We start from the raw sequence: 24925 nt of genomic DNA, 5'->3' as shown, positions 1-24925 counted from the left end.
TCCGGCGTTGCCGGGTCATAACACATAGTAGGTGACTACAACTTGCAAGATAGGATCTAAAACACACATATATTGGCGACAACATAATAGGTTCAGATCTGAAATCATGGCACTCGGGCCCTAGTGACAAGCATTAAGCATGGCAAAGTAGTAGCAACATCAATCTCAGAACATAGTGGATACTAGGGATCAATCCCCGTCAAAACTAACTCGATTACATGATAGATATCATCCAACTCATCACCGTCCAGCAAGCCTACAATGAGATTACTCACGAATGATGAAGATCATCATGGAATTGGCGATGGAGGAAGGTTGATGATGACGATGGCCACGATTTCCCCTCTCCGGAGCCCAGAACGGACTCCGGGTCTTCCCTCCAGATGAAGAACAGGGGGTGGCGGCGCCTCCGTATCGTAAAACGCGATGAATCCTTCTCTCTGATTTTTTTTCCGGGCGAGACGGAATAAATAGAGCTGAGTTTGGAGGCGGTGGCACCACGTGGGCCCCACAAGCCCTCACGGCGCGGCCTGGGGGGTGGCCGCTACCCGTGGGCTTGTGGCCCACTGGCACACCTCCTTCGGTGGATCTTTGCATAGGTATTTTTCATTAATTCCAGAAAAATTCTCCGTAAATTTTCAGGACATTCCGAGAACTTTTATTTCTGCACAAAAACAACACCATGGCAATTCTGCTGAAAACAACGTCAGTGCGGGTTAGTTCCATTCAAATCATGAAAATTAGAGTCCAAAACAAGGCAAATGAGTTCGGAAAAGTAGATACGACGGAGACGTATCAAGGAGCAGAAGGATCTGACAAGTGGTTTTCAGCAAGGTAATATCTGCAAGCACTGAAATTATCAGTAACAAGTAGTTGTGTAGTGAGATGATTCGTAGCAAGCAACAAGTAACAAAAGTAGCAATAGTGCAGCAAGGTGGCCCAATCCCTTTTGTAGGAAGGGACAAGCATGGACAAAGTCTTATAGGAGAAAAAACGCTCCCAAGGACACACGGGAATTTATGTCATGCTAGTTTTCATCATGTTCATATGATTCACGTTCGTTACTTTGGTAGTTTGATATGTGGGTGGACCGGCGCTTGAGTACTGCCCTTACTTGGACAAGCATCCCACTTATGATTAACCCCTCTCGCAAGCATCTGCAACTACGAAAGAAGAATTAAGACAAAGTCTAACCATAGCATTAAACTAGTGGATCCAAATCAGCCCCTTACGAAGCAACACATAAACTAGGGTTTATGCTTCTGTCACTCTAGCAACCCATCATCTACTTACTACTTCCCAATGCCTTCCTCTAGTCCCAAATAATGGTGAAGTGATATGTAGTCGACGTTCACATAACACCACTAGAGGAATAACAACATACAGCACATCAAAATATCGAACGAATACCAAATTCACATGACTATTATTAGCATGACTTATCCCATGTCCTCATGAACAAAAGTAACTACTCACAAAGCATAATCATATTCATGACCAGAGAGGTAATGAGTAGCATCAAGGATTTGAACATAAACTGTTCCACCAAGTAATCCAACTAGCATCAACTACAAAGAGTAATTAACACTACTAGCAACCTTACAAGTATCAATCGGAGTCGCGAGATGGAGATTGGTTACAAGATATAAACTAGGCTTTGGAGATGAGATGGTGCTGATAAAGATGTTGATGGTGAGGAGTCCCCTTTGATGAGAGGAGTGTTGGTGATGACGATGGCGATGTTTTCCCCCTCCGGGAAGGATGTTTCCCCGGCAGGATCGTCTTGTCGGAGCTCTAGATTGGTTCTGCTCAAGTTCCGCCTCGTGGCGGCGGCGAATCCTCGAAAAAGCCTCCTCCTTATTTTTTTTCTAAACGAAACCCTTCATATAGCAGAAGGGGGATCCAGAGGGCCAGCTGGGTGCCCACAAGCCCCCTAGGCGCGGCCAGGGGGGTGGACGCGCCTAGCAGGCTTGTGGCCACCTGCTCGCGCACCTCTGGCACTTCTTCGGTCTAGTATTTTTTATAAATCCCGAAAAAAAGCATGGTTGATTTTTACGGCGTTTGGAGTTGCGCAGAATAGGTATCTCAACTTTGCTCCATTTTCAGGCCAGAATTCCAGCTGTCGGCATTCTCCCTCTTCATGTAAACCTTGCAAAATAAGAGAGAAAGGCATAAGTATTGTACCGTGAAGTGACATAACAGCCCAAGAAGCAATAAATATCAACATGAAAGCATGATGCAAAATGGACGTATCACTTCCCAAACATCTTCGTTGACATTGAAGTAGCCAACACCTTGCTTCTTCCGATGTCCTCCTTGCTTGTGCACAATTTCCTCAAATTGCTTACTTCCGGCAAGACTCTTGTAGACAGTGATATGTCTCCAATGTATCTATACTTTTTTATTGTTCCATGCTATTATATTTTAGGTTTCAGATGTTTTATATGCATTTATATGTTGTTGTATATTATTTTTGGGACTAACCTATTAATCCAGAGCCTAGTGGCAGTTTATGTTTTTTCCATGTTTTTGAGTATTGCAGATAAGGAATATTAAATGGAGTCCAAACGGAATAAAATTTACGGAAATATTTTTCTTGGACCATAAGACATGCATCAGGCTTGGAGTAGGGGGCAAGGAAGTTGTCGGGAGGCCACAAGCCTGCAGGGCACGCCCTGGGGGTGGCCGCACCCCATGGCTTGTGGGCCCCCTGAAGGCTCCTAACCCTAATTCTTGGCCTATAAATTCCCAAATATTCCCCTATCGCAAAAAAGCCACTAAAATATTTTTATGCCGCTGGGAGCCTCTGTTCCCGAGAGATCCAATCTGGGAGCCTTTTCCGGTAATCTGCCGGAGAGGGAATTGATCACGGAGGGCATCTACATCAACTACATTGCCCCTCCAATGATGTGTGAGTAGTTTACCACACACCTACGGGTCCATAGCTAGTAGCTAGGTGACTTCTTCTCTCTCTTTGATCTTCAATATCATGTTCTTCATGATCTACATGGAGATCTATCCGATGTAATACTCTTTTGCGGTGTGTTTGTCGAGATCCGATGAATTGTGAGTTTATGTTCAGATTATCCATGAATATTATTTTAATGTCTTCTGAATTCTTATATGCATGATTTCATATCTTTGAAAGTCTCTTCGAATTATTTGTTTGCTTTGGCCAACTAGATTGGTAATTCTCGGAATGGGAGAAGTGCTTAGTTTTGGGTTCAATCTTGCGGTGTCCTCACCCAGTGACATAGTAGGGGTAGCGAGGCACGTACTGTATTGTTGCCATCAAGGATAAAAAGATGGGGTTTTCATCATATTGCTTGAGTTTATCCCTCTACATCATGTCATCTTACTTAATGCGTTACTCTGTTCTTGATGAACTTAATACTGCTGATGCATGCACAAGTCGATCGATGTATGGAGTACTAGTAGTAGATGCAGAATCATTTCAGTCTACTTGATACGGAGATGATGCCTATATGCATAATCATTGCCTTGGATATCTTCATAATTATTCACTTTTCTATCAATTGATCGACATAATTTGTTCACCCATCGTATTATTTTTCCTTTATGAGAGAAGCCTCTAGTGAAACCTATGTCCCCCGGGTCTATTTTCCATATTATATTTTCAGATCTTAAACCAAAAATACCAAAATACTTTGCTGCAATTTATTTACTTTTGTTTTACTTTCAGATCTATTATTATTTTGTACCTATCTCTATCAGATCTCATCCTTGCAAATAACTCTGAAGAGATTGACAAGCCCTTTATGGAGTTGGGTGCAAGTGCTTTATTATTTGTGTAGGTACTACTATTGGTGCCTTGCTTGTTCCTCCTACTAGATTGATACCCTGGTTCTCAACAAACTAAGGGAAATACTTATCTACTTTGCTGCATCAACCTTTCCTCTTCAAGGGAAAACCAACGCAAGCTCAAAAGGTAGCAAGAAGGATTTGTGGCGCCGTTGCCGGGGAGGATACATAGCAAGATCACGCCTACCAAGTACCCATCACAAAGTCATCTCTTGCATTTACTTTATTTTCCATCTGCCTCGCATTTTCCTCTCGCCCACTTCTAAAACGATTTTTGGAAAATACCAAAAGGATTTGCCTTTTATTCGCCCTTTTTAGTTCGTATTTTTGTTTGCTTACTTGTGTGCTAGATTACTTGCTTTGTCATGATAACTCAAGAGAATACCAAGTTATGTGATTTTTCCACTACTACTAATAATGATTTTATTAGTACTCCAATTGCTCCCGCCACGAGTGCGGAATCTTGTGAAATTAATGCCGCTTTGCTCAATCTTGTTATGAAAGAACATTTTTCTGGCCTTCCTAGTGAAGATGCCGCATACCATATAAATACTTTCGTTGAGTTGTGTGATATGCAAAAGAAGAAAGATGTGGATAATGAAATTGTTAAATTAAAGATATTTCCTTTCTCATTACGAGATCGTTCCAAGACTTGGTTTTCGTCTTTACCTAAAAATAGTATTGATTCATGGAATAAGTGTAAAGATGATTTTATTTCCAAGTACTTTCCGCCCGCTAAGAGTATCCCCCTTAGGAACGATATAATGAATTCTAAGCAACTTGATCATGAGCATGTTGCAAAGTCTTGGGAGACGATGAAACTAATGATTAGGAATTGCCCCGCGCATTGTTTGAGCTTATGGATGATTATACAATTGGATTGAATTTTCCTTCTAGAAATCTTTTAGATTCATCCGCGGGTGCTACCTTTATGGAAATCACATTAGGAGAAGCTACTAAACTCCTAGATGATATTATGGAAAATTACTCTCAATGGCATACCGAAAAATCTCCTACTAGTAAAAAAGTGCATGCTATGGAAGAAATAAATACTTTGAGTGGAAAGATGGATGAATTAATGAAATTGTTTGCTAGTAAGAGTGCTCCTATTGATCCCAATTATATGCCTTTGTCTTCTTTGATAGGAAATAATAATGAATCTATGGATGTGAATTTTGTTGGTAGGAACAATTTTGGCAATAACGCGTATAGAGGTAATTTCAATCCTAGGTCGTTTCCTACAAAAATTCTTATGGAAATTATAATAAGATGCCTCGAGATCATGAGAATAATATTAAATAATTCATTAGCTCTCAAAAAGGTTTCAATGCTATGATTGAAGAAAAATTGCTCAAGATTGATGATTTGGCTAGGAGTGCTGATAGAATTTCTCTTGAGATTGATTCTTTGAAAATTAGATTTATTCCACCCAAGCATGATATTAATGAGTCTTTAAAATCTATGATAATTTCTATTCATGAGGGCAAAGAAATAACCGCGAATATGTGCTAAGTGTGAATGGCATGAAAAAGTGTTTTCTCGTGATAATATTGATGAAGATCTAAAAGTGTTTGGTGTGACACCTATTGAATCTTCGTTTTGTAGAATAAATCTTGAAAAGGATGGGACTGGAGATGAGTCAACTTTAGCTAAAAGGCCTCCCAATGATTCAGAGTTCATAGATCTTAGTGATAAGATTGATAAAAGTGGGATGGAAGAGGTCAGAACTTTAAATAGCCATGAGCCCACTCTTTCGGATTTTAATTATGATAGTTGCTCTTTGATTGTGTTTCTTTGTTGCAATCCATGTTGAATCCCCCGCATGCTTATAGTCAAAATAAAGCCTTTACTAAACATATTGTGGATGCCATGATGAAATCTTTTGAAGAGAAACTTGAGTTGGAAGTCTCTATACCTAGAAAACTTCATGATGAGTGGGAACCTACCATTAAGATTAAAATTAAAGATTATGAGTGCCATGATTTGTGTGATTTGGGTGCTAGCGTTTCCACAATTCCAAAAACTTTATGTGATGTATTAGGATTCCGTGAATTTGATGATTGTTCTCTAAATTTGCATCTACTTGATTCTACAATTAAGAAACCTGCGGGAAGGATTAATAATGTTCTTATTGTTGCTAATAGGAATTATGTGCCCATAGATTTCATTGTTCTTGATATAGAAAGTAATCCTACATGTCATATTATTCTTGGTAGACCTTTCCTTACAACGATTGGTGCAATTATTGACATGAAAGAAGGTAATATTAGATTCCAATTTACATTAAGGAAAGGAATGGAGAAATTTCCTAGAAATAAAATAAGATTACCTTATGAATCTATTATGAGAGCTACCTATGGATTGCATACCTAAGATTATAATATCTAGATCTATTGCATTATGCCTAGCTAGGGGCGTTAAACAATAGCGCTTGTTGGGAGGCAACCCAATTTTATTTGTTTTTATTTTGATTTTGAGTGATGCACATATTATTACCTCTGTAATAGTTCTGTTTTTTCCACGTTTTTCAGTATTGCAGATAAGGAATATTAAACGGAGCCCAAACGGAATAAAATCTCCGGAAAGATTTTTCTTGGACCAGAAGACACGCAACAGGTTTGGAATAGGGGGCAAGGAAGTTGCCGGGAGGCCAAAAGCCGGCAGGGCGCGCCATGGAGGGGTGGCCGCGCCCCCTGGCTTGTGGTTCCCGTGCAGGTCTCCTAACCCTTATTCTTGGCCTATAAATTCCCAAAAATTCCCCTATCGTCAAAAATAGCTATGAAAATAATTTTACACCGCCGGGAGCCTCTGGTCCCGAGAGATCCAATCTGGGAGCCTTTTCCGGTAATCTGTCGAAGAGGGAATTGATCACGGAGGGCATCTACATCAACTCCATTGCCCCTCCGATGATGTGTGAGTAGTTTACCACAGCCCTACGGGTCCATAGCTAGTAGCTAGATGGCTTCTTTTCTCTCTTTGATCTTCAATACCATGTTCTTCATGATCTTCATGGAGATATATTCGATGTAACACTCTTTTGCGGTGTGTTTGTTGAGATCCGATGAATTGTGAGTTTATGTTCAGATTATCCATGAATATTATTTGAGGCTCTTCTGAATTCTTATATGCATGATTTCATATCTTCCCAAGTCTCTTCAAATTATTTGTTTGGTTTGGCCAACTAGATTGGTAATTCTTGCAATGGGAGAAGTGCTTAGTTTTGGGTTCAATCTTGCGGTGTCCTCACCCTGTGCCATAGTAGGGGCAGCGACGCCTGTACTGGATTGTTGCCATCAAGGATAAAAAGATGGGGTTTTCATCATATTGCTTGAGTTTATCCCTCTACATCATGTCATATTACTTAATGTGTTACTTTGTTCTTCATGAACTTAATACTCTAGATGCAAGCAAGAGTTGGTCGATGTGGGGAGTAATAGTAGTAGATGCAGAATCGTATTGGTCTATTTGATACGAACATGACCCCTATATGCATAATCATTGCCTTGGATATCTTCATAATTATTCGCTTTTCAATAAATTGCTCGACAGTAATTTGTTCACCCACCGTATTATTTTCCTTTATGAGAGAAGCCTGTAGTGAAACCTGTGGCCCCCGGGTCTATTTTCCATATTATATTTTCAGATCTATAAACCAAAAATACCAAAAATACTTTGCTGAAAATTATTTACTTTTGTTTTACTTTCAGATCTATTATTATTTTATACCTATCTCTCTCAGATCTCATCCTTGCAAATAAATCTAAAGGAATTGCCAACCCCTTTATAGCGTTGGGTGCAAGTGTTTGATTATTTGTGTAGGTACTACTATTGGAGCCTTGCTGATGACCCACAAGTATAGGCGATCTATCGTAGTCCTTTCGATAAGTAAGAGTATCGAACCCAACGAGAATCAGAATGATCTGACAAGTGGTTTTCAGCAAGGTAATATCTGCAAGCACTGAAATTAACGGTAACAAGTTTTGTGGTGAGATGATTCGTAGAAAGTAGCAAGTAACAAAAGTAACAACGGTGCAGCAAAGTGGCCCAATTGCTTTTGTAGCAAGGGACAAGCCTGGACAAACTCTTATAGGAGGTAAAACGCTCCCGAGGACACATGGGAATTTCTGTCAAGCTAGTTTTCATCACATTCATATGATTCGTGTTCGCTACTTTGATAGTTTGATATGTGGGTGGACTGGCGCTTGGGTACTGCCCTTACTTGGACAAGCATCCCACTTATGATTAACCCCTCTTGCAAGCATCCACAACTACGAAAGAAGAATTAAGACAAAGTCTAACCATAGCATTAAACTAGTTGATCCAAATCAGCCCCTTGCGAAGCAACGCATAAACTAGGGTTTAAGCTTCTGTCACTCTAGCAACCCATCATCTACTTACTACTTCCCAATGCCTTCCTCTAGGCCTAAATAAAGGTGAAGTGTTATGTAGTCGACGTTCACATAACACCATGCTACTTCTCAAACAACAGCGCTAGAAATTGACATGTTGACGGAGACTTGCTTGCGTTGGTTTTTCCCTTGAAGAGGAAAGGGTGATGCAGCACAGGAGCAGTAAGTATTTCCCTCAGTTGAGAACCAATGTATCAATCTAGTAGGAGAATCTCGTCAAGTCGAGAGTACCTGCACAAACACAAGGAGCTTGCACCCAACGCTATAAAGGGGTTGTCAATCCCTTCAAGATTGATTGCAAAGTGAGATCTGAAGGCGGAAAGTGAAACGAAGGAAAAGTGTAAGGATGAAAATATGGTGTGGAGTAGACCTGGGGGCCATAGTGTTCACTAGAGACTTCTCTCAAAATTGCAAATATCACGGTGGGTAAACAAATTAGTATCGAGCAATTGATAGAACCGCGCAAAGTCATGACGATATCTAAGGCAATGATCATACATATAGGCATCACGTCCGAGACAAGTAGACCGATACTTTCTGCATCTACCACTATTACTCCACACATCGACCGCTATCTAGCATGCATCTAGTGTATTGAGTTCATGACGAACAGAGTAACGCCTTAAGCAACATAACATGATGTAGAGGGATAATCTCAAACCAATGATGAAAACCCCATCTTTTTACCCTTGATGGCAACAACACGATGCCTGCCTCGCTACCCCTTCGGTCACTGGGTGAGGTCACCGCACGGTATGAACCCGAAACCAGCACTTCTCCCATTGCAAGAATCATAGATCTAGTTGGCCAAACAAAACCCACAACTCGAAGAGAATTACAAGGATATGAAATCATGCATAAGAGAGATCAGAAGAAACTCAAATAAGATTCATAGATAATCTGATCATAAATCCACAATTCATCGGATCTCGACAAACACACCGCAAAAGAAGAATACATCGGATAGATCTCCATGAAGATCACAGAGAACTTTGTATTGAAGATTCAAGAGAGAGAAGATGCCATCTAGCTACTAGCTATGGACCCGTAGGTCTATGGTGAACTACTCACGCATCATCGGATAGGTCATGGTGTTGATGAAGAAGCCCTCTGTATCCGAATCCCCCCTCCGACAGGGCACCAGAACGTGCCACAGATGGGATCTTGCGGAGACAGAAGCTTGCGGCGGTGGAAAAGTACTTTCGATGATCTCCTAATTTTTTCTGGGATTTTAGGGAATACATAGGCGCAAAACCTAGGGCAGAGGAGGTCCAGGGGGCCCACAAGCCAGGGAGGCCCGGCCTCCCCCCTGGTCGGGGCTAGGGGGCTTGTGGGGTCCCTGGGGACCCCCTGCCTTAGTTCTCAAGTCTCTCGATCTTCTTCTCTTTCGGAAAAAATCTTTTCGGGGATTTTATTCCGTTTGGACTCCATTTCAAATCTTCCTTTGAAAAAGGTCAAAAACACGGAAAAAACAGGAACTGGCACTTGGCACTGAGTTAATAAGTTAGTCCCAAAAAAGATATAAAGGCATACAAAACATCCAAAGTTTGACAAGATAATAGCATGAAACAATTAAAAATTATAGATACGTTGGAGACGTATCAAGCATCCCCAAGCTTAACTCCTGCTCGTCCTCGACTAGGGAAGTGATAAAGACTGAATTTTTGATGTGGAATGCTACCTAGCATAGTTGTCCTTTGCAACTTCTTTCATGTGACATGAATGTTCAGATCCGTATGATTCAAAACAATAGTTTGCTATTGACATGAAAACAATAATACTTCAAGCAATCTAGCAAGGTAATCATGAACTTTCAAAATAACAAGGCCAAAATAACAAGGCCAAAGAAACTAATGTAAATCATGCACAACCCCGGTATTGGCCAAGTAATTGTTTTCGCACTCTTACTTTCTCACACTTTTTATAATTATCGCGCAATACATGAGCGTGAGCCATGTATATAGCACTATAGGTGGAATAGAGTGTGGTGGTGGTTGTGAGACAAAAAGAAGGAGATGGTCACATTGACTCTGCGTATCAAAGGGCTATGGAGATGCCCATTAATAGATATCAATGTGAATGAGTAGGGATTGCCATACAAGGGATGCACTAGAGCTATAAGTGTGTGAAAGCTCAAAAGGAGAACTAGTGGGTGTGCATCCAACTTGCTTGCTCACGAAGACCTAGGGCAATTTGAGGAAGCCCATCATTGGAATATACAAGCCAAGTTATACAATGAAGATTCCCACTAGCATATGGTAGTGACAAAGCAAGAAGCTCTCAATCATGAAGAACATGGTGCTATTATGAAGCACAAGTGTGGAAAAAGATAGTAGCATTGTCCCTTCTCTCTTTTTCTCTCTTCTCTCTTTTTTTATTTGGGCTCTTGCCTCTCTTTTTTGGGCTCTTTGGCCTCTTTTTTTTATTATTTGCTCACATGGTACAATGCTCTAATAATGATGATCATCACACTTTTAATTACTCACAGCTCAAAGCTCAAAATGATGATGACTCTATAGGAGGTGCCTCCGGCAGTGTACCGGGATGTGCAACGATCTAGCTTGGCGTATGGTGTTGAAACATCACGCTAGCTATCTTAAGATCATGCAATGGCAATATGAGAGTGACGGCACAAGTCATGAGAAGGAACGGTGGGACTTGCATGGCAATATATCTCGGAATGGCTATGAAAATGCCATAGTAGGTAGGTATGGTGGCTGTTTTGAGGAAGGCATATGGTGGGTTTGTGCACCTGCTAGAATTGCACGGTACTAGAGAGGATAGCAATGGTGGAAGGTGAAAGTGCATCTATACCATGGACTCACATTAGTCATGAAGAACTCACATACTTGTTGCGAAAGTTTTTATTAGTAATCAAAAAAAGTGCTAAACGCATACTCCTAGGGGAAGGGTTGGTAGGTGTTAACCATCGCGCGATCCCGACCTCAACACAAAGGATGACAATCAATAGATCAATTATGCTCCGACTTCCTAACATAGCGTGTCGTGGGTATAAGCCTGACAGTAGATGTGTAGGGTACGAAAAAGATGGGCAGAGCCTTAGCTACGGCGAGGTTGTATGAGTTCAGGCCCCTCTGCGGTGGAGGTAATAGCCCTACGTCTCAGTGCTCAGGGAGCTTGTTGTCGAGTGGAAATATAGAATACAATGAGTTTCTAACCCCTCTACCAGTGGGGGAGGGTGGCTTATATAGAGTGCGCTGCCCTCCACAACGGTTCCGGTACAGGGGTGGAGTAGTGGGGATTGAATGCGTACGTTACATGTAACATATGCTCTAAATGCTAATAAATGCACCCGGAAACGTGCGACCGTTTCCCTCCAGAGAGGTTACGATGTACCGAGTGTATCCAGTCGGTTAGCTTGGTATCCTTCGAATGCTAGTCTCCGACTGGATGGTCGAGGACCTGTTACCGACTGGATGATGGGGACTCCTTAATTCAGTCGGGGCTGACTAAGGGCCTTGTCCTTTGTGAGGGGTAGTCCTTGGGTAGGACCTACATGGCAGGCCTATGACCCTACCCTAGGACTATGACCCCATCATTAGTCCCCGAATGGATTGGGGTTGGAACGACGAAGCGTTGCTTGAAGTTTGGATCCGACTAGAACAGATTTGGCTTGGGCGTTGCTTGCCTCAATCCATTTTATCTCTTCTGACCAACGATCCGAGTGGAAGTACTCGCGACACAGACTGTCGGAAGCCGAGTGCTTCTGTGGCATCTTTTGACGTGATCGGTCAACTGACAGCGGCGGATTTTCCGGGATCTCAAATTTCGGTTTCCGCGCGCACAGCGGGGATGACGCCATCACGCTCGAGTAGGGCCTGACGCCTCGATTCTCGCGCCTTCAACCTCTCCACTAATATCGCCGCGGTGGGTCGGGGGGATAAGGTTTCGGGGCCACCTGCCAGCGACCCAGTCGAAACCCTACTTAAATCTCGGCGGCGAGGCTTCTTCGTTACGCTCGCCGAATCTCTTGCCTTTGCCTACTTCGTCTCTCTCTCCACCTCCAGCGCCTCTACACTCTTCCCTCTCCCTTCCTCCCGCGGGCTCACAGTCTCCGCCATGACCAAGGGCCAGACGAGCAAGATGGAGGCGAGGAAGAAGAAGGGGAAGGCGGCGGCTCCTGCTCAGCGGCGTCAGCGGCCGCTGCCGGCGGGGTGGATTCAAGGCGACTTCCTCCCCTCCACGGTGACGGAGGGGGATCTGCTGCAGCTGGTCGAGCACGGGATGATCATGCACAAGACTTGGAGGCTGCCGACGGAGAACGAGGTCGAGCCGGCGCCCCGGGAGGGGGAGCGCGTCTTGCTTCTCAGCCACGTCTATCGAGGTTTCTCCTTGCCTCCGCATCCTTTCTTCAAGGGCATCATGAATCACTTCGGGGCACAACTTCACCACTTTCCCCCAAACGCCATCGCCCATCTCTCTGCCTTTATAGTTCTATGCGAGTGTTTCATTGGCTGTCCTCCCCATTGGGGGCTGTTCAAGCACATATTTTCTGCTAGATCCCAGACCATCAAACGACTTAGCCAGTCGGATGATAAAACACATCTTCTCCAGCTCTGTGGGGGTCTAGGTTTCCTGAAAAAGAGTCGGAGCAGTTATCCTGCCCTCCAGCTGAGTGAGTCGGTCAGGAACTGGCAGTCGACGTGGTTCTACTGCCAGGATATCCATTGCCCGAATGCTTCGACAGGGCTGCCTCCCTTTAGCTTAGATTGGCATGCCCCACCTAAGAAACTCGCGCTCACGAGGGCGGAGAAGAACGACATCCAGCCTCTGGTCGGGGCGCTCGTAAATGTCGTCAGGAGGAGGGTCACTGGCATAGACTTGTTGGAGGTCTTCCTTGGTCGGCGTATCCAGCCCCTGCAGGCTTGCGACCACGCCATGTGGCATTATACGGGGCCCGAGGATTCCACTCGGACCAACGTTGTGGGCGTGATTGAGGAAAGGGTGACCTCGTGGGTGCTCCAGATCACAGGCCCCTGCGAGAATCCCAAAGGATCTCGGCGAGTGAAGCCCTTCTGCACGGATAATCCTCCTCCGAATCAGGTGAGTGGCACTTGCCGAGTGCTCCTAACTGACTTAATCTTATCGTTTGCTTGAATCTCTGTGCGACGTCTGATGTCGCCGACTGAATTTTATGCAGGAGTGGACCAACTGGTTTTGTCCCGTCTCGAACGGGAACCCGGCCAAGGAGGAGGAAGGCAGCCAGGAGGGCAGCGTGGAGAGCGCTGAATATGTCTCCGACAGCGGGGAGTCGGAGGAAGAGACCAGCGAGGAAGAGGAGGAAGACAAAGAGCAGGACTCTCCGCCTCCGCAAACAGAGCATCGGACCAAGCGCCGACACGAGCCTACCGTTCCCTCAGCCCCTCCAGCATCTTCGAGTGCTCCGCCCACTGCCCCGGTGGTCCCGAGTGCTCGGAGCACCAAAAGGGCCACGGATGCTGCCGCTGAACCTGCGGGTCAGTCTTCCAAGGCCGCCAAACCGAGTGGGTCCAAACCTCGGAAGGCTCTGCCGCGGATGAGGGTTGCTGTCCCCGTCACCTCCACGTAAGTGTATCGATCTTCTAATTTCTTCTGATATCCGAGTAAGTGGGCTAGTAAGTATTTATTTTTCTTTTGTAACCCACTGGGTGTTTTTTGGATAGCAGCTGTTGTTTGCAATGGGTTCACTCTGAGTGAACCCAGTGGGTGTAGTCCCCGAGACTTCTGTCGAGTGCTTGCACCGACAGTTGTCTTTATACATATTGTCTTTGCTTTGGTCAGGTCTGTAAATAACATGACCGACTGCTAGCAGTTGTAGCACTCGGAGTGCATTTTCTGTAAGAGTCTCCGAGAGTAAGTTGTACTCAGGTTGGGTAGTATTGGCCTCGTAGGCGTAGGTGGTACCATGCAGCTCAATAGGGCGGGCCTGCTTGAGTGGCATGCCAGTGGGGTCACTCTTAGTGAACCCACTGGGTGTAGTCCCCGAGACCGCTGTCGACTGCTTGCGTCTGCACGGGTCTGAAGAACTTAGACTTTTATTATTGAATTTTCTGATTGTCCCTTGGTGTTTGGTGGCAGAAAACCTGTGAAATGGGATCAGCCTATGAGACTCTCAAGGCGGAGAGGAATCAGCTCGCTGGTGAGCTTGATGCGGCCATGCTCGCAATGGCTGGCATGAAGGATGCTCTGGAGGGACGAGAGAAGTCATTGGAGCAGGCTCGGGAAGCGAACAAGGTGTTGACTGAGGAAGTGGAAAAGATGGGGAAACAGAGGACTGCTCTGGTGGGTCAGATGGACGTGCTGAACAAACGATGCAGGGCACAGGGGAAATATGTCAGCGACTGGGCTCGGCAGATGATGACGCGTCTGGCTGGTAAGTCCTGCGTTTTTCGAGTGGTTGTGTTATGCGCGTCACACTCGGCACTTATTGTCTGTTTGTCCTATTGTCGCAGATTTTTGCTTTGACGCCGAAGCTGAAGCTGCTGACATGGAGCGGTCGATTCTTGAGAACGTTCCACTCGGCGACGACGCCAATCGGGATCTGCTCCGTGCGCACATCCGCGTGGGCAAAGTTGGTCCTTTCATCGGTCGACTGAGAGAAGTCGTCGGCCGAATCGACAAGGAGCTTTGGCCAGAAGATGAGTCGCGGCAGGAGATGGAGAACTTGATGACCCGACTGGAGGAGATTCCCAACCGAGTGCAGTCGTGGAAGAAATCTGCAGCTCGTTGCGGTGCAGATGTTGCTCTGTCCTTGGTCCGAGTCCATTGCAAGGAGGTGCACGAGGAGAAGTTGAAGACGTTGAAGGTGGCCAACATGAAGAAACTTCGATTCGAAGACTTCATGGAAACCTTCCTTGAAAGCGCCACCCGCATCGCCGACGGTATTGATCTGGACACGTTCGTAGAGCCCTCTAGTCCTGGTGTTAATCCAGATGAAGCGTAAAAACACTTTTATCCTCGGTATGCCGAGTGTGGATCTGTAAGAAACTTTGGCCACTGCTGTTGGCCTTCACATTCTTGGTTCGGTGTGGGTAAGCTTGATCCACACCGAGCCACTATCTTTGGTTGAACTTTGAATTGATTCTTTTGCTCTTCTATTGCAATGTTGACTCGAGTTTTTGTTTGGCATTTCTTGGTGAAGCCAAAGGCAAACATTCGGAACATGTTGGTTGTTTTGACATCTGCATGAGCCTCATTGAGGGTCCGTGGAATTCCCTAAGTCTCTGAGTGTGACGTTAAGAGTACACTCGGAGAAGGTTAATACTTAGGCGATTCTGGATCGCAGCTAAGCTCCCGAGTTTGCCGTGAAGTGCACACTCGGAGAAGGTTAATACCTGGGCGAATCTGGATCGCAGCTAAGCCCCTGAGTGTGACGTGAAGTGCACACTCGGAGAAGGTTAATACTTAGGCGATTCTGGATCGCAGCTAAGCCCCCGAGTGTGACGTGTAGTGCACACTCGGAGAAGGTAAATACTTAGGCGATTCTGGATCGCAGCTAAGCTCCTGAGTGTGACGTGTGGTGCACACTCGGAGAAGGTTAATACTTAGGCGATTCTGGATCGCAGCTAAGCCCCCGAGTGGGACGTGTAGTGCACAGTCGGAGAAGGTTAATACTTAGGCGATTCTGGATCGCAGCTAAGCCCCCGAGTGTGACGTGTAGTGCACACTCGGAGAAGGTTAATACTTAGGCAATTCTGGATCGCAGCTAAGCCCCCGAGTGTGACGTGTAGTGCACACTCGGAGAAGTTTAATACTTAGGCGATTCTGGATCGCAGCTAAGCCCCCGAGTATGACATGTAGTGCACACTCGGAGAAGGTTAATACTTAGGCGATTCTGGATCGCAGCTAAGCCCCCGAGTGTGACGTGTAGTGCACACTCGGAGAAGGTTAATACTTAGGCAATTCTGGATCGCAGCTAAGCCCCCGAGTGTGACGTGTATTGCACACTCGGAGAAGGTTAATACTTAGGCGATTCTGGATCTCAGCTAAGCCCCCGAGTGTGACGTGTAGTGCACACTCGGAGAAGGTTAATACTTAGGCGATTCTGGATCGCAGCTAAGCTCCCGAGTGTGACGTGTAGTGCACACTCGGAGAAGGTTAATACTTAGGCGATTCTGGATCGCAGGTATGCCCCCGAGTGTGACGTGTAGTGCACACTCGGAGAAGGTTAATACTTAGGCGATTCTGGATCGCAGCTAAGCTCCCGAGTGTGACGTGTAGTGCACACTCGGAGAAGGTTAATACTTAGGCGATTCTGGATCGCAGCTAAGCCCCCGAGTGTGACGTGTAGTGCACACTCGGAGAAGGTTAATACTTAGGCGATTCTGGATCGGAGCTAATCCCCCGAGTGTGACGTGTAGTGCACACTCGGAGAAGGTTAATACTTAGGCGATTCTGGATCGCAGCCAAGCCCTCGAGTGTGACGTGTAGTGCACACTCGGAGAAGGTTAATACTTCGGCGATTCTGGATCGCAGCTAAGTTTTTTTTTGTTGAGACCGGAGTCTGCGACCGCGGAATAACTTTGAACCTCCAAAAAACTCAATCTGCTTTATATTATTTCACCAATACTTGTTCTTTACATTGCTTCAGTCGACGGTCACGCGTAGAAGCGCTTCAGGAGATCTCCGTTCCATGCACGCGGCTCGTCCTTCTCTCTCTCAATGTTGTAAAGTCTGTATGCTCCGTTGTTCTGCACCTTGGAGATGATGAAGGGTCCTTCCCAGGCCGGAGCCAGCTTGTGAGGTCTTTGCTGATCCACTCGGAGCACCAGGTCGCCTGCTTGGAACGTGCGACTTCTGACGTGGCGTGCATGGAAACACCGCAGATTTTGTTGATAAATGGTTGGGCGAGTTAGTGCCATCTCGCGCTCCTCCTCCAGAAGATCCACTCCGTCTTGTCTTGCTTGTTCTGCTTCGGCTTCGGAGAAGAGTTCAACTCGTGGCGCATTGTGAAGCAAGTCACTCGGAAGGACTGCTTCTGCTCCATAAACGAGGAAGAACGGTGATCGCCCTGTAGATCTGTTCGGGGTTGTGTGAAGTCCCCAAAGCACTGAAGGTAGCTTGGTAACCCAAGCGCCAGCGGCATGTCCTATCTCTTGCAGGAGTCGAGGCTTCAAACCATGTAAAATAAGTCCGTTTGCCCGCTCTGCTTGTCCATTGGACTGAGGATGCGCTACGGAAGCAAAATCCACTCGGATGCCTTGGCTTGTACAGAAACCTTTGAATCTGTCCGAGTCAAAGTTTGTCCCGTTGTCCGTGATTATGCTGTGAGGTACACCGAATCTGAAGATGATGTCCCTGACAAACTTGACGGCTGTTGAGGCGTCGAGCTTCTTGATGGGCTTCACTTAGATCCATTTCGTGAACTTGTCGACTGCCACCAACAGATGTGTGTATCCACCTTGGCCTGTCTTGAATGGACCGACTGTATCTAATCCCCAAACAGCAAACGGGCACACAAGAGGGATCGTCTTCAATGCAGACGTTGGCTTGTGGGACTTGTTGGAGTAGAACTGGCAGCCCTCACATCGGTCAACCATATCTTTAGCCATCTCGTTAGCCTGCAGCTAGAAGAAACCAGCCCTGAATGCCTTGGCGACGATTGCTCTCGAAGAAGCGTGATGACCGCAGGTCCTCGAGTGGATATCCTCCAGAATCAGTTGCCCCTCCTCTGGGGAGATGCATCGCTGAAGAACGCAAGAGATACTTTCTTTGTACAATTGGCCATCAATGACAGTGAACGACTTCGACCTGCGGACTATCTGCCTGGCCTGGACTTCGTCTTCTGGTAGTTCCTGCCTCAGGATATATGCAATGATCGGCACAGTCCAATCGGGGATTACGGCAAGAATCTCCATGACCAGGTCAACCACAGCAGGTACATCGACTTCAGTCGGAGCCGTTGAACTCTTTGGTTGTGCCGGCTCCTCTGTGAAAGGATCTTCTTTGACTGAGGGAAGGTGGAGGTGCTCGAGGCAGACGTCACTCGGGACTGGTCTCCGAGTGGATCCGAGTTTTGCTAACTCATCAGCTGCTTGGTTCTTCAGTCTTGGAACATGGTGAAGTTCTAGACCTTCAAACTTCTTCTCAAGCTTCCTCACTGAATTGCAGTATGTAGTCATGGTGGGGTTCCTGACGTCCCACTCTTTCATCACTTGATTGACCACCAAATCCGAATCGCCGTAGACCATCAGGCGACGGACGCCGAGTGAGATGGCCATACGCAACCCGTAAAGGAGAGCTTCATACTCTGCCTCGTTGTTGGAGGAATCGACGTGTATCTGTAGCACGTACTTGAGCTTGTCGCCCTTTGGTGATATGATCACAACGCCAGCGCCGGAGCCATTCAACATCTTGGACCCATCGAAGAACATTGTCCAATGGGCCGAGCAGATGTGGGTCGGTTGCTGTTGTTCTACCCATTCTACTATGAAGTCAGCCAGAGCTTGAGACTTAATAGCTTTCTTGGCCTCGAACTTCATATCACAGTACAACATCTCCATCGCCCACTTCGCCACTCGGCCTGACGCGTCTCGATTGTGGAGAATTTACGACAATGCAGCATCAGAAACGACAAACACCGAGTGGTCTTGGAAATAATGGGCCACCTTCTTCGCAGTCATGTAAATCCCATAGATAAGTTTTTGATAGTGGGGATACCTCTGCTTGGAAGGAGTCAGGACTTCGGAGACGTAGTACACTGGCCGCTGAACTTTGTATGCTTTGCCTTCTTCTTCTCGTTCGACTGTAAGAACAGTACTGACGACTTGATTTGTAGCCGCGATATACAGAAGAAGGGGCTCTTTACTGAGCGGAGCAGTAAGAACCGGCTGGGTGGAAAGTAGGACTTTAAGGTCGTCGAATGCGACTTGGGCTTCGTCTGTCCACTCGAAGGTATCTGATTTCTTCATGAGTCGGTACAGAGGAAGCACTTTCTCGCCGAATTGACTGATGAACCTGCTCAAAGCCGCTAGGCAACCTGTGAGCCGTTGGACGTCGTGTATTCTGACCGGCCTCTCCATTCAGACGATGGTCCCGATCTTTTCGGGGTTGACATCGATCCCTCGTTCGGAAACGAAGAAACCGAGTAACTTTCCGCTGGGAACGCCGAATGAACATTTGGTGGGGTTGAGTTTGATATCGTACCTACGAAGGTTGGCGAATGTTTCTGCCAAGTCGGTCAGCAGGTCGAAACCTTTGCGTGACTTGACTACGATATCATCCATATACGCCTCCACATTCCGACCGATCTGGTCGAGGAGACATTTTTGGATCATGCGCATAAAGGAGGCTCCTGCATTCTTCAGACCGAATGGCATAGTGATGTAGCAGAACCACCCGAATGGGGTGATGAAGGCTGTTTTTAACTCATCGGGACCATAGAGACGGATCTGATGATAGCCCGAGTAGGCATCAAGAAATGACAGACACTCGCAACCCACAGTCGAATCGACAATCTGATCTATGCGGGGGAGCGGAAAATGGTCTTTCGGGCAGACCTTATTGAGATGCTTGAAGTCGATGCACATTCGGAGCGACTTGTCCTTCTTGGGCACCATGACAACATTGGCGAGCCACTCGGAGTGGTGAACCTCGCGAATGAAGTTGGCTGCCAGCAGCTTGGCCAGCTCTTCCCCGATTGCCTTCCTCTTGTGCGCGGCGGACCGGCGCAGGCGCTCTTGGACGGGCCGAGAAGCAGGATCCACATGCAGTCGGTGCTCAGCCAACTCCCTAGGTACACCTGGCATGTCAGAGGGTTTCCATGCGAAGATGTCCCAGTTCTCATGGAGGAATTGGGTGAGCTCGGCTTCCTATTTAGGATCAAGGCTGGTGGAGATGTTCGTCGGGGCAGCAGTGGCGTCCGTCGGGTGGATGCTGACCTTCTTCGTCTCTCCCGCCGACTGAAATGCAGACTCTGAAGCTGGTTTCTTCGAGCGTATCAGGTCGGCGGAGTCGACTGTTTTCTTGTACTCGTCCAGTTCGAGGACGCCAATCTGCTAGTCGGCGATTCTTGATCCCTGCTGCAGACACTCTTCAGCCCGCTGCCGATTTCCTATGATGGTGATCACACCCTTCGGGCCTGGCATCTTCAGCTTCAGGTATACGTAACATGGACGGGCCATGAAACGCGCATACGCTGGGCGACCCAGAATTGCGTGATAAGCACTCTGGAAGTCGACCACTTCGCACGTCAGCTTTTCCTTGTGGAAGTTCTTGTCGGAGCCGAAAACGACGTCCAACGCGATCTGGCCGAGTGACTTGGCCTTCCGCCCAGGGACGACTCCATGGAACTGCATGCTGCTCTCGCTGAGTTTGGACATCGGGATGCCCATCCCCTTGAGTGTGTCAGCGTACATGATGTTCAAGCCGCTGCCGCCATCCATGAGGACTTTGCGCAGTCGGACTCCTTCTACCACCGGGTCGACGACCAGAGCCTGTCTCCCCGGGGGGGGGGGGTACATGTGCCGGATGATCTGACTGGTCAAAGGTGATCGAAGTCTGAGACCATTTGAGGAACTTGGGGCTGGCAGGGGTGGCCATGTTCACCTCTCTATTCACCAGCTTCAGTCGACTCTTGCTCTCGACGTCAGCAAAAATCATCAGGGTTGCGTGGACTTGGGGGAACGGATCCTCCTTATCCTCCTCATCCTGTTCATTGTCCTTCTCACTCGGTTGCCCTTTGCTGAACCCCTGGATCAGGAGGCGACACTGTCGAGTGGTATGCTTCGCATATATGGGGTTGCCCTCTTCGTCCATCTTCGTATGAACCGGACATGGCTGGTCCAGGATGGGGTTATTGAACTGCTTCTTCTTGGGGGTGAACTGAGCCTTCCCTTTGCCCTTGAACTTTCCATTGGTTACGGCTGCAGCTTCTGCTTGTGGAGCGGTCGGAGCTTTTTGCTTCTGCTTCCGAGTGTTGCCCCCGTCTCCTTCAGCGACTGTTTTGTGCTTGCCGCTTCGGATGCGGTCCTCTTCTTCGCCATTTGCATAGCGTGTCGCTATCTCCATCATCTTGCTCATGGAGATGTCGCCTGTTCGGCCAAACTTAAGGTACAAATCCCTGTACCGCACTCCTGCTTTGAAGGCGCAGACTGCTTGATGCTCGGTGACGTTCTCCACCGTGTGGTAGAGAGTTGTCCAACACTGGATGAAGTCGCGCAGGGGCTCATTCTGCTTCTGGACGCAGTCCTGGAGGTCCACGAGGCCAGCAGGGCGCTTGCACGTCCCTTCGAAGGTCCTGATGAACACCCGGGCCAGATCCGCCCAGCTGTAGATGCTCAAGGGGGCCAACTGATTCAACCACGCTCGCGCCGAGCCGTCGAGCATCAGAGGGAGGTGCTTCATAGCGACATGGTCGTCTCCTCCTCCGATCTGGACTGCCACTCGGTAATCATCCAGCCAAGTTTCTGGCTTGGACTCCCCTGTAAACTTGTTAATTCCCGTCGCCAATCGGAAGTTGGGAGGGATGTCGGCCAAACGGATGGCTCGACTGAAACACTCGGGACCAGAAACGATGGCCCTGCTTCCACTCGGACGGTCAATATTGCGACCATCGCGGTGGGCTCGTCCCCTGTCGACCCTCTGCTGGGCGATATGCCCTCTTGCGTCAGGCCTTGGGTCGTAAGTGTCACCGACTGAACGCCGATCAACATGATGTCGGGGCCCGTAGGGCTCACCCCGCGGAGGGGTGCGTGAACGGCGGCGATCTTCATGATTTATGGAACGGCTGCCTCCTCTGTGCCGCTGATAGGAACCAGGGCTGTGAACTGACCGATGTGTATTCGCATGAACAGAACTATTATAGATCTTGTTGTGCGACTGGGAGACCACCAAATTCTGCTGCTCTGCCGTGTGCAACAGTGCTCGGATCTGCTCGATCCCTCTACCAGCCTCTGAATCAGTCGGCTGGAGGGAATCGGCTATCTTGGCAGCCGCAGCCAAGTTGAGGAGGGGTGTGCGGAACAAATCCACGTTGCTCTGCCGAGTGTGCCGACTGGCAGAACGGCGAGGTGGACGATGTGCGCCGGACGCTTCGCCGATCTCGTGCTCGTTCCGGCCAGCTTGACGGGGATCTTCATGGGAATTGGCCATGTGTACTTCTGCTGCAGGCCCGCGACCCGCGTACTCGGAAGGAAACTCAGTCGGAACCGAGTCCGAGCACTCGGACGACGGGGCAACCACAACTGACTCTAGGACCGCAACTTGGGAAGATGCGCTCTGGCGCGCCTCGGCGTGTTGAACCCAACGCTGGAGCCACGAACGGCGGGACCGCTTGTTGTGGCGCATGACGGCGGTGTAGGTCGACAACAGAACCGACTGCTGGAGAAGAAGAATGCCGTGGGCGCCGGCACGGAAGTGCGTAGCCCCGCGACGGGGAAGCGCCTCGACGTTGAGGGGCGCATCCCAAAGCCACGCCGAATCGTCGACGATGAAGGAGAGAGCGCCGAAAAAGATCTGGTGACCCATGCTCGAATCTCTGCCGGACGACATGACGAAAGGAAGTAATCGCAAACTCGCCGGAAGTCGCTTCGACGCCTGCCCCATGGTGGGCGCCAACTGTCGTGGGTATAAGCCTGACAGTAGATGTGTAGGGTACGAAAAGGATGGGCAGAGCCTTAGCTACGGCGAGGTTGTATGAGTTCAGGCCCCTCTGCGGTGGAGGTAATAGCCCTACGTCTCAGTGCTCAGGGAGCTTGTTGTCGAGTGGAAATATAGAATACAATGAGTTGCTAACCCCTCTACCAGTGGGGGAGGGCGGCTTATATAGAGTGCGCTGCCCTCCACAACGGTTCCGGTACAGGGGTGGAGTAGTGGGATTGAATGCGTACGTTACAGGTAACGTATGCTCTAAATGTTAATAAATGCACCCGGAAACGTGCGACCGTTTCCCTCCAGAGAGGTTACGATGTACCGAGTGTATCCAGTCGGTTAGCTTGGTATCCTCCGAATGCTAGTCTCCGACTGGATGGTCGAGGACCTGTTACCGACTGGATGATGGGGACTCCTTAATTCAGTCGGGGCTGACTAAGGGCCTTGTCCTTTGTGAGGGGTAGTCCTTGGGTAGGACCTACATGGCAGGCCTATGACCCTACCCTAGGACTATGACCCATCATAGCGGTTCACCATACATGCATGCTACGGGAATCACTAACTTCAACACAAGTATTTCTAGATTCACAACACCCTACTAACATAACTCTTAATATTACCAAATCCATGTCTCAAAACTAATTGAGAGGAATCAAGACTTCTCTTTCTACTCAATGCACATGAAGAAGGAGGTTTTTGTATCCTCTTTGGGTACCTATCACCTTTGGGACTACTTTCATAGCATAAGCGAACTACCAAGTCACGCACCGCCAAGCTCTAAAAGATCTAAGTGAAGCACATAGAGCAAAATTATCTAGCTCAAAAGATATAAGTGAAGCACGATGAGCATTCTAGCAAAATCACGATGAGTGCATGTCTCTCTCTAAAGGTGTGCAGCAAGGATGATTGTGACACAACAAAAATAAAAAACTCCTAAGATACAAGATGCTCCAAGCAAAACACATATCATGTGGTGAATAGAAATATAGCTCCAAGTAATGTTACCGATGGATTGAAGACGAAAGAGGAGATGCCTCCCCGGGGCATCCCCAAGCTTAGGATTTTTGGTGTCCTTGAATTTGGCTTGGGATGCCTTGGGCATCCCCAAGCTTGAGCTCTTTCCACTCCTTATCTCTTTGTCCATGAGAACATCACCCAAAAGTTGAAAACTTCACAACACAAAACTCAAACAGAAACTCATGATAACATTAGCACAAGAAAACAAACTACCACCTCTTTAGGTACTGTAGCAAACTTGAATTATATTTATATTGGTGTTGGGCTACTGTATTCTCACTTTTCCATGGCTGGTACCCCCGATACTATCCATAGTTTCATCAAAACAAGCAACCAACTCAACAAAAACAGAATTTGTCAAAAACAAACCAGTCTGTAGCAATCTGTATACTTTGTATACTTCTGGTACATCAAAAATTCTGAAATATTACGACTGCCTGGGCAAACAGCATATCAACCATCAGCAAAAAGAATCAACTCAAAATATCTTTCTGAGTAAAAACGAAAAATTATCTCGTGAGCGAAAAGTTTCTGTCTTTTTCCAGCAGGATTAAACAACCATCACCAAGACAAGTCATAAAGGTTTTGCTTGGCTCAAACACAAAAAGAAACACAAAAGACACAATCATAACAGAACTATGATGGTGTGGACGCAACAAAACAGAAAGAAAAAAGAAATAAATTCATTGGGTTGCCTCCCAACAAGCGCTATCATTTAACGCCCTTAGCTAGGCATTGCTAATTCAATGATGCTCACATAAAAGACAAGAATTGAAGCACAACGTGAGCATCATAAAGCATGTGAAAATCACATCTAAGTCTAACAAACTTCCTATGCATAGGCATTTTATAGGAAAACAAATTGGCAAGACAACCAATAGTTACCAAATGCAAGGAAGAAGTAAGACACAATAGCATTCTCAACATAACGAGAGGTAATTTGGTAACATGAAAGTTTCTATCACAATATTTTCCTCTCTCATAGAAATTACATGTGGGATCAGAATCAAATTCAACAATATAGCTATCACAAAGGATATTCTTTTCATGATCCACATGCATGAAAAGTTGACGCTCTTCAAAAATAG

This window comes from Hordeum vulgare, chromosome 5H (genome assembly GCF_904849725.1).
Source record: "Hordeum vulgare subsp. vulgare chromosome 5H, MorexV3_pseudomolecules_assembly, whole genome shotgun sequence".
Lineage (NCBI taxonomy): Eukaryota > Viridiplantae > Streptophyta > Magnoliopsida > Poales > Poaceae > Hordeum > Hordeum vulgare.
This window is presented reverse-complemented; position numbering follows the sequence as displayed.